We start from the raw sequence: 10,525 nt of genomic DNA on the forward strand, positions 1-10,525 counted from the left end.
TTGGTCTGGTTGCTGCACCTGGCTTGTCATCATCTGACATCTATTTCATGGGACTTGGGCCAGCAGTCTCCCGTATTATCTGCCAATCTTGGATTCGTCAGCCCCTGAAGCTAGGTAGGTCAGAAGAAGCCTCCAGCCTGACATTTGACCCACAGACTTGGGGCTTGCCATCCTCTAGAACCACGTGAGCCATTTTCTTGAAATAAATCTCTCTTTCTTTCCCACCCAGATGGGAGTGCCAAGGCACTCTGTAGATATATAAATAGTTGCCGTCGAGTCAATTCTGACTCATAGTGATCCTATAGGACAGAGTAGAGTTGCCCTATCGAGTTCCCAAGGAGCACCTGGAGGATTCGAACTGCTGAGCTTTTGGTTAGCAGATGTAGCTCTTAACCACTATGCCACCAGTGTTTATACACACACACACACACACACACACACACTTTGCCAGCTTTGCTTCTCTAGAGAAGCTAGCCTAAGACAGGAAATTACCAGATGAAATGACATGCTTATAGTGCTGACTGCAGTATGAAGAAACTGGACTTAAGCAGGAAAAGTATAGGCACAGGGAAAACACTCAGGAAAATAACACAATCATCCAGGCAAGAGCAGGAATGGTGTCAACTGGACAAAAACAAGAGATAATTAGGATATAAAATCATGGAGACTTGGTAATTGATTAGATGTGGAATGGGAGTGAGGCAGAGAAATGAGTTTAGAAGCACATCTCAGTTTCTGGCTTAGCTAAGCAGATGAGGTGGCCATATCATTGTGATAGGAGGAATTGGAGGAGGAAGCAGTGTGAGGGAGTGAGTACTAACATGAAAATTTCAGTTTTGGAAATGTTATTTTTGAAGTGTCTGTGGGCTAGTGAAATGAAAATAATAAACAGTTTGTGCTCAACTACTAGCTGAAAAGTTGGCAATTCAAACCTTCCCAGAGATGCCTTAGAAGACAGACCTGGCAATCTGCTTCCAAAATACCATTGCCTTGAAAATCCTACAGAGCAGTTCTACTCTGCACATGGGGGGGTGCCATATATTGGAATCGACTTGATGGTGTGATAAATGAAGAGCTTACTTTCCTAGCAGCTGGGTGTGCTTTGGCAGAAAACTCCCAGTTATCAGCTCCCTAAAGTAACCAAAAAAACCCACCCAGTGCTGTCGAGTCGATTCCGACTCATAGCGACCCCACAGAACAGAGTAGAACTGCCCCATAGTTTCCAAGGAGCACCTGGCGGATTCGAACTGCCGACCCCTTGGCTAGTAGCTGTAGCACTTAACCACTACGCCACCAGGGTTTCCCCCTAGAGTAACAGCCTTAGCTAAATGGAGTCTCTTCTCCCAAGGTCATGGCTCCATCCCAGAATAGACTGCCAACTGTCTATGGTTGGCCAATAGAAACAACAGAAACTATAAAGGAAAGGCATCCTCATCCCAACTCGGGACAACTCTAAAGGGTAAACCCAGCTTAAAAACTCCCCACAGGTTTGGTTGAGGCTTATCTTGAAACTGCACTGCAGCTCAACTTCTCCTATCCTGCTTCCGTCCCTCCCTTCCAAAGTGTGATCCCAGGATACTCCCCCAAAACCTCTTGCTTGCTAATTTCCATCTCAGACCCTACATCCCTGGGAACCCAAACTGTGAGAGTTAGGTAAGCCTGGTTATCAGAATAGAGCACTGGGCACAATTTGGAATCGTCATCTAGCAAATGGTTTTTAAAACTAAGGTAGATAGTCTTGAGGCGGGGCCAAGATAGCGGACTAGGGAGACGCTACCTCGGATCCCTCTTGCAACAAAGACTCGGAAAAACAAGTGAATTGATCAAGTACATAACAATCTACGAACCCTGAACAACAAACACAGATTTAGAGACGGAAAACGAACAAATACGGGGAAGCGGCGATTGTTTTCGGAGCCTGGAGCCAGCGTCCCAGTCAGGCGGCTTCATTAACATTGGAATTGCCTGAGCCAGAGGGAGAATGGCTCTGGCTCCGCAGCGGCTTTGCTTCCCCCCCCCCTTTTTTTTCTTTTGGTCTTTTCCTAACCCACTCTTTCAGCCTGAGAGAAGGAAAAAAAAAAAAAAAAACAGGGATCAAAAATCCACCCCTAATTGGACTAAAAACACAGAACCAGCTACAACCAAGCATATATAATCCAAATCTCAGACTTTCATCCTTACAGGGAACAAGGTGGCGGTTATAACCCAAAGGCAATTCTGATACGGATCTGACTGCATTTTTTTTAGCGGATTTTCTGGAAAAACTAGTTTCCCAGTGATGGCTCGGAGACAGCATTCCATACCAAACCACATAAAGAAGCAGACCATGACAGCTTCTACAACCCCCCAAACAAAAGAATCAAAATCTTTCCCAAATGAAGATACAATCCTGGAATTATCAGATACAGAATATAAAAAACTAATTTACAGAATGCTTCAAGACATCAGAAACGAAATAAGGCAAACTGCAGAAAAAGCCAAGGAACACACTGATAAAACTGTTGAAGAACTCAAAAAGATTATTCAAGAACATACTGGAAAAATTAATAAGTTGCAAGAATCCATAGAGAGACAGCATGTAGAAATCCAAAAGATTAACAATAAAATTACAGAATTAGACAATGCAATCGGAAGTCAGAGGAGCAGACTCGAGCAATTAGAATGCAGACTGGGACATCTGGAGGACCAGGGAATTAACACCAACATAGCTGAAAAAAAAATCAGATAAAAGAATTAAAAAAATGAAGAAACCCTAAGAATCATGTGGGACTCTATCAAGAAGGATAAGTTATGATTGGAGTGATTGGAGTCCCAGAACAGGGAGGGGGGACAGAAAACACAGAGAAAATAGTTGAAGAACTCCTGACACAAAACTTCCCTGACATCATGAAAGACGAAAGGATATCTATCCAAGATGCTCATCGAACCCCATTGAAGATTGATCCAAAAAGAAAAACACCAAGACATATTATCATCAAACTTGCCAAAACCAAAGATAAACAGAAAATTTTAAAAGCAGCCAGGGAGAAAAGAAAGGTTTCCTTCAAGGGAGAATCAATAAGAATAAGTTCAGACTACTCAGCAGAAACCATGCAGGCAAGAAGGGAATGGGACGACATATACAGAGCACTGAAGGAAAAAAACTGCCAGCCAAGGATCATATCTCCAGCAAAACTCTCTCTGAAATATGAAGGCGAAATTAAGATATTTACAGATAAACACAAGTTTAGAGAATTTGCAAATCCAAACCAAAGCTACAAGAAATACTAAAGGATATTGTTTGGTCAGAAAACCAATAATATCAGAAACCAGCACAACAGAAGGTCACAAAACAAAACATCCTGATATCAACTCAAATAGGGAAATCACAAAAACAAATTCAGATTAATTAAAAAAATACTCATAACAGGGAATCATTGAAGTCAATATGTAAAAAAATCACAATAATCAAAAAGAGGGACTAAATACAGGAGGCATAGAACTGCCATATGGAGAGTGATACAAGACGATATAGAACAATACAAGTTAGGTTTTTACTTAGAAAAATAGGGGTAAATAATAAGGTAACCACAAAGAGGTATAACAACTCCATAACTCAAGATAAAAGCCAAGAAAAACGTAACGACTCAACAAAATTAAAGTCAAACACTACGAAAATGAGGATCTCACAATTTACTAAGAAAAACGTCTCAGCACAAAAAAGTATGTGGAAAAATGAAATTGTCAACAACACACATAAAAAGGCATCAAAACGACAACACTAAACACTTATTTATCTATAATTACGCTGAATGTAAATGGACTAAATGCACCAATTAAGAGACAGAGAGTCTCGTACTGGATAAAGAAACACGATCCGTCTATATGCTGCCTACAAGAGACACACCTTAGACTTAGAGACACAAACAAACTAAAACTCAAAGGATGGAAAAATATATCAAGCAAACAATAAGCAAAAAAGAAGAGGAGTAGCAATATTAATTTCTGACAAAACAGACTTTAGACTTAAATCCACCACAAAGGATAAAGAAGGACACTACATAATGATAAAAGGGACAATTGATCAAGAAGACATAACCATATTAAATATTTACGCACCCAATGACAGGGCTGCAAGATACATAAATCAAATTTTAACAGAATTGAAAAGTGAGATAGACAGCTCCACAATTATAGTAGGAGACTTCAACACACCACTTTCGGAGAAGGACAGGACATCCAGTAAGAAGGTCAATAGAGACATGGAAGACCTACTTACAACAATCAACCAACTTGACCTCATTGACTTATACACAACTCTCCACCCAACTGCTGCAAAGTATACTTTTTTCCTAGCGCACATGGAACATTCTCTAGAATAGACCACATATTAGGTCATAAAACAAACCTTTGCAGAGTCCAAAACATCGAAATATTACAAAGCATCTTCTCAGACCACAAGGCAATAAAACTAGAAATCAATAACAGAAAAAACTAGGGAAAAGAAATCAAATACTTGGAAACTGAACAATACTCTCCTGAAAAAGGACTGGGTTATAGAAGACATCAAGGAGGGAATAAGGAAATTCTTAGAAAGCAACGAGAATGAAAATACTTCCTATCAAAACCTCTGGGACACAGCAAAAGCAGTGCTCAGAGGCCAATTTATATCGATAAATGCACACATACAAAAAGAAGAAAGAGCCAAAATCAGAGAACTGTCCCAACAACTTGAACAAATAGAAAGTGAGCAACAAAAGAATCCATCAGGCACCAGAAGAAAACAAGTAATAAAAATTAGAGCTGAACTAAAAGAATTAGAGAACAGAAAAACAATTGAAAGAATTAACAAAGCCAAAAGCTGGTTCTTTGAAAAAATTAACAAAATTGATAAACCATTGGCTAGACTGACTAAAGAAATATAGGAAAGGAAACAAATAACCCAAATAAGAAATGAGAAGGACCACATCACAACAGAACCAACTGAAATTAAAAGAATCATATCAGATTATTACGAAAAATTGTACTCTAACAAATGTGCAAACCTAGAAGAAATGGATGAATTCCTGGAAAAACACTACCTACCTAAACTAACACAATCAGAAGTAGAGCAACTAAATAGCCCCATAACAAAAAAAGAGATTGAAACGGTAATCAAAAAACTCCCAACAAAAAAAAGCCCTGGCCCGGACGGCTTCACTGCAGAATTCTACCAAACTTTCAGAGAAGAGTTAACCCCACTACTACTGAAGGTATTTCAAAGCATAGAAAATGACGGAATACTACCCAACTCATTCTATGAAGCCACCACCTCCCTGATACCAAAACCAGGTAAAGACATTACAAAAAAAGAAAATTACAGACCTATATCCCTCATGAACATAGATGCAAAAATCCTCAACAAAATTTTAGCCAATAGAATACAAGAACATATCAAAAAAATAATTCACCACGATCAAGTGGGATTTATACCAGGTATGCAAGGCTGGTTTAATATCAGAAAAACCATTAATGTAATCCATCACATAAATAAAACAAAAGACAAAAACCGCATGATCTTATCAATTGATGCAGAAAAGGCATTTGACAAAGTCCAACACCCATTTATGATAAAAACTCTCACCAAAATAGGAATTGAAGGAAAATTCCTCAACATAATAAAGGGCATCTATGCAAAGCCAACAGCCAATATCACTCTAAATGGAGAGAACCTGAAAACATTTCCCTTGAGAACGGGAACCAGACAAGGATGCCCTTTATCACCACTCTTATTCAACATCGTGCTAGAAGTCCTAGCCAGGGCAATTAGGCTAGACAAAGAAATAAAAGGCATCTGGATTGGCAAGGAGGAAGTAAAATTATCTCTATTTGCAGACGACATGATCTTATACACAGAAAACCCTAAGGAATCCTCCAGAAAACTACTGAAACTAATAGAAGAGTTTGGCAGAGTCTCAGGTTATAAAAGAAACATACAAAAATCACTTGGATTCCTCTACATCAACAAAAAGAACACCGAAGAGGAAATCACCAAATCAATACCATTCACAGTAGCCACCAAGAAGATAAAATACTTAGGAATAAATCTTACCAAGGATGTGAAAGACCTATACAAAGAAAACTACAAAGCTCTACTACAAGAAATTCAAAAGGACATACTTAAGTGGAAAAACATACCTTGCTCATGGATAGGAAGACTTAACATAGTAAAAATGTCTATTCTACCAAAAGCCATCTATACATGCAATGCACTTCCGATCCAAATTCCAATGTCATTTTTTAAGGTGATAGAGAAACAAATCACCAGTTTCACATGGAAGGGAAAGAAGCCTCGAATAAGCAAAGCATTACTGAAAAAGAAGAAGGTGGGAGGCCTCACTCTACCTGATTTCAGAACCTATTATACAGCCACAGTAGTCAAAACAGCCTGGTATTGGTACAACAACAGACACATAGACCAATGGAACAGAATTGAGAACCCAGATATAAATCCATCCACGTATGAGCAGCTGATATTTGACAAAGGCCCAGTGTCAGTTAATTGGGGAAAAGATAGTCTTTTGAACAAATGGTGCTGGCTGAACTGGATATCCATTTGCAAAAAAAAATGAAACAGGACCCATGCCTCACACCATGCACAAAAACTAACTCCAAGTGGATCAAAGACCTAAACATAAAGACTAAAACGATAAAGATCATGGAAGAAAAAATAGGGACAACCTTAGGAGCCCTAATACAAGGCATAAACAGAGTACAAAACATTACCAAAAATGACGAAGAGAAACCAGATAACTGGGAGCTCCTAAAAATCAAACACCTATGCTCATCTAAAGACTTCACCAAAAGAGTAAAAAGACCACCTACAGACTGGGAAAGAATTTTCAGCTATGACATCTCCGACCAGCACCTGATCTCTAAAATCTACATGATTCTGTCAAAACTCAACCACAAAAAGACAAACAACCCAATCAAGAAGTGGGCAAAGGATATGAACACACACTTCACTAAAGAAGATATTCAGGCAGCTAACAGATACATGAGAAAATGCTCTCGATCATTAGCCATTAGAGAAATGCAAATTAAAACTCCGATGAGATTCCATCTCACTCCAACAAGGTTGGCATTAATCCAAACAACACAAAGCAATAAATGTTGGAGAGGCTGTGGAGAGATTGGAACTCTTATACACTGCTGGTGGGAATGTAAAATGGTACAACCACTTTGGAAATCTAGCTGGCATTATCTTAAACAGTTAGAAATAGAACTACCATACAACCCAGAAATCCCAATCCTCGGAATATACCCTAGAGAAACAAGAGCCTTCACACAAACAGATATATGCACACCCATGTTTATTGCAACTCTGTTTACAATAGCAAAAAGCTGGAAGCAACCAAGGTGTCCATCATCGGATGAATGGGTAAATAAATTGTGGTATATTCACACAATGGAATACTACGCATCGATAAAGAACAGTGACAAATCTGTGAAACATTTCATAACATGGAGGAACCTGGAAGGCATTATGCTGAGCGAAATTAGTCAGAGGCAAAAGGACAAATATTGTATAAGACCACTATTATAAGATCTTGAGAAATAGTAAAAACTGAGAAGAACACATACTTTTGTAGTTACGAAGGGCGGAGGGAGGGAGGGAGGGAGAGGGTTTTTATTGATTAATTAGTAGATAAGAACTGCTTTAGGTGAAGGGAAAGACAACACTCAATACATGGAAGTTCAGGTCGACTGGACTGGACCAAAAGCAAAGAAGTTTCCGGGATAAACTGAATGCTTCAAAGGTCAGCGGAGCAAGGGCGGGGGTTTGGGGACCATGGTTTAAGGGGACTTCTAAGTCAATTGGCAAAATAATTCTATTATGAAAACACTCTGCATCCCGCTTTGAAATGTGGCGTCTGGGGTCTTAAATGCTAACAAGCGGCCATCTAAGATGCATCTATTGGTCTCAACCCACCTGGAGCAAAGGAGAATGAAGAACACCAAGGTCACACGACAACTAAGAGCCCAAGAGACAGAAAGGGCCACATGAACTAGAGACCTACATCATCCTGAGACCAGAAGAACTAATTGGTGCCCGGCCACAATCGATGACTGCCCTAACAGGGAGCATAACAGAGAACCCCTGAGGGAGCAGGAGATCAGTGGGATGCAGACCCCCAATTCTCATAAAAAGACCATACTTAATGGTCTGACTGAGACTAGAGAAATCCTGGCGGCCATGGTCCCCAGACCTTCTGTTGGCACAGGACAGGAACCATCCCCAAAGACGACTCATCAGACATGAAAGGAACTGGACAGTGGGAGGGAGAGAGATGCTGATGAAGAGTGAGCTAATTATATCAGGTGGACACTTGAGATTGTGTTGGCATCTCCTGTCTGCAGAGGGGATGGGAGGATAGAGAGAGTGGGAAGCTGGCAAAATTGTCACGAAAGGAGAGACTGGAAGGGTTGACTCATTAGGGGGAGAGCAAGTGGGAGTACGGAGTAAGATGTATGTAAACTTATATGTGACAGACTGACTTGATTTGTAAACATTCACTTGAAGCTCAATAAAAGTTAATAAAAAAAACTAAGGTAACAGATAAGTTTTGCAGGGTGAGGATAAATGTAGCCGTATTTCAGGGCTTTGAGGAAATCCAAAGTTTAGTGACTAGATGTAGGAAAAGGCACAGTCAAGAAAACTGATAAGGAGTAGCTGGTCTGGTAGGAGAAAAACCAGAAGACATGGGGACTGAAAAGGCTGGATATTGTTGCTGTTGTGTTAGGTGCCATCTAGTCAATTCCGATTCATAGTATCACCATGTGACAAAGTAGAACTGCCCCATATGGTTTTTTTGGCTGTAATCTTCCCAGGAGCAGCCTGACAGGTCTTTCTCTTGTGGGGCTACCTGGTAGCTTCAAACTGCCAAACTTTGAGTTAACAGCTGAGCCCTTAATCATTTGTGCTACCAGGGTTCTTTTTGGATATTATTTATTAGCTTGAAAGGAGCACGTGGAGAAGTAAATATAACGTGAAAAACAGATATAAATGTAGTCAACTTCTCAACGACAGTGAAAGAGAGAAATGTAGGGTGGTGTGGGGGGTAGAGATAAAGGAGGTCTTTTTTTAACAAAATGGGAGGGATTTGAGCGTGTTTAAATTAAATGGGGATGGGTCAGTAAAAAGGGCAGGTGGAAGGCAGTGGGAAAATATTGCATAACAGATTACAGAGGACTCCAAAAAGAGTCGGAGGAGATGGGACCCAAAGCACAAGTGGAGGGATGGCCCTTGGATGGGAGGAGGGACCGGTTTTGTGACCAGAATGAGGTCATTCATATCATATGGTTTCTATTATTTTCTGTGAAGGAGAAGCCACCTGCTGAGAACATGTAAGGATACGTGGGGAGAGAAGTTTAAGGACTGAGAAGATTGGAGGAAGTTTGAGAGAGTCATATAGAGGGTGAGAAAGTGAGGTGATGGTAGAAGCAAAGGATTGCTTTACCTAACTTCACCGAGGATACTATTAAAAGATATTAATGCAAAGAAACTACCTGAAAAAAGAAGCTCAATCCAGAGAGGTGATTTGGCAAACTGCAACAGTTTTATTGAATTATCTATTCAATTAGATGTGTGAGGTGTTGAGGATAATGTTACAATGATTACCATTTTGCATTTTAAAGAACTGTATACTGTAAGCTGATTTTGATCAATATGAATATGAAAGCAAACTTTGCTTAGATGATTTGCCATCTTTGTAATATAGGAGCACTAAGTTAAAGATTAGAGCCCTGGTGGTATAGTGGCTAAGAACTCGGCTGCTAACCAAAAGGTTGGCAGTTCGAATCTACCAGTTGCTCCTTGGAAATGCTATGGCGGTTAGTTCTGCTCTGTCCTATAAGGGCTGCTATGAGTCAGAATCAATTCGACAGCAATGGGTTTGGTTTTTTGGAAGTTAGAGATCAAAGAATTGCTAACATGGCATTTGCCCTGGGATATTCCAAGGCTTAGAAGGGCTCTGCCTGCTTCTACGCAGAGAAAATTTAATTTTTCAAAAGAAAATTAAGAATTCATAGATATCTGTATTTTTTCATTAAAAAGAGGATCAAAACACTGGAGAACATTATACATTAAAGCTGAATTCAGGGAGCCCAGCACGATTCCTTTGGAGGAAAATTGGTGTGTGAAAATTCTAACCAAAACTGGCAAGTAGTTTACTCAATTTATATTTGCTCTCAAGTGTCAATTGAAAATTATTTATTAGATAATACTCAAGGTTTTAACAGTTGTTTTAATCTGTTTTTACACACCTCCAAAATAATTCATGGAAGAAAATTTATCAAACTGATTCTGACTGACTCATATTTACATGTCGTCGTTATTGTAGTTAGGTGTTGTTGAGTTCGTTCCGACTCATGTGACCCCATGTACAACAGAATGAAACACTGACCGGTCCTGTACCATCCTCACAATCATTGTTATGCTTGAGCCCATTGTTGTAGCAGTTGTGTCAATCCATCTCTTGAGGGTCTTCCTCTTTTTTGCTGACCC

The sequence above is a fragment of the Loxodonta africana genome, chromosome 20, assembly GCF_030014295.1.
Source record: "Loxodonta africana isolate mLoxAfr1 chromosome 20, mLoxAfr1.hap2, whole genome shotgun sequence".
In the NCBI taxonomy this organism is placed as follows: domain Eukaryota; kingdom Metazoa; phylum Chordata; class Mammalia; order Proboscidea; family Elephantidae; genus Loxodonta; species Loxodonta africana.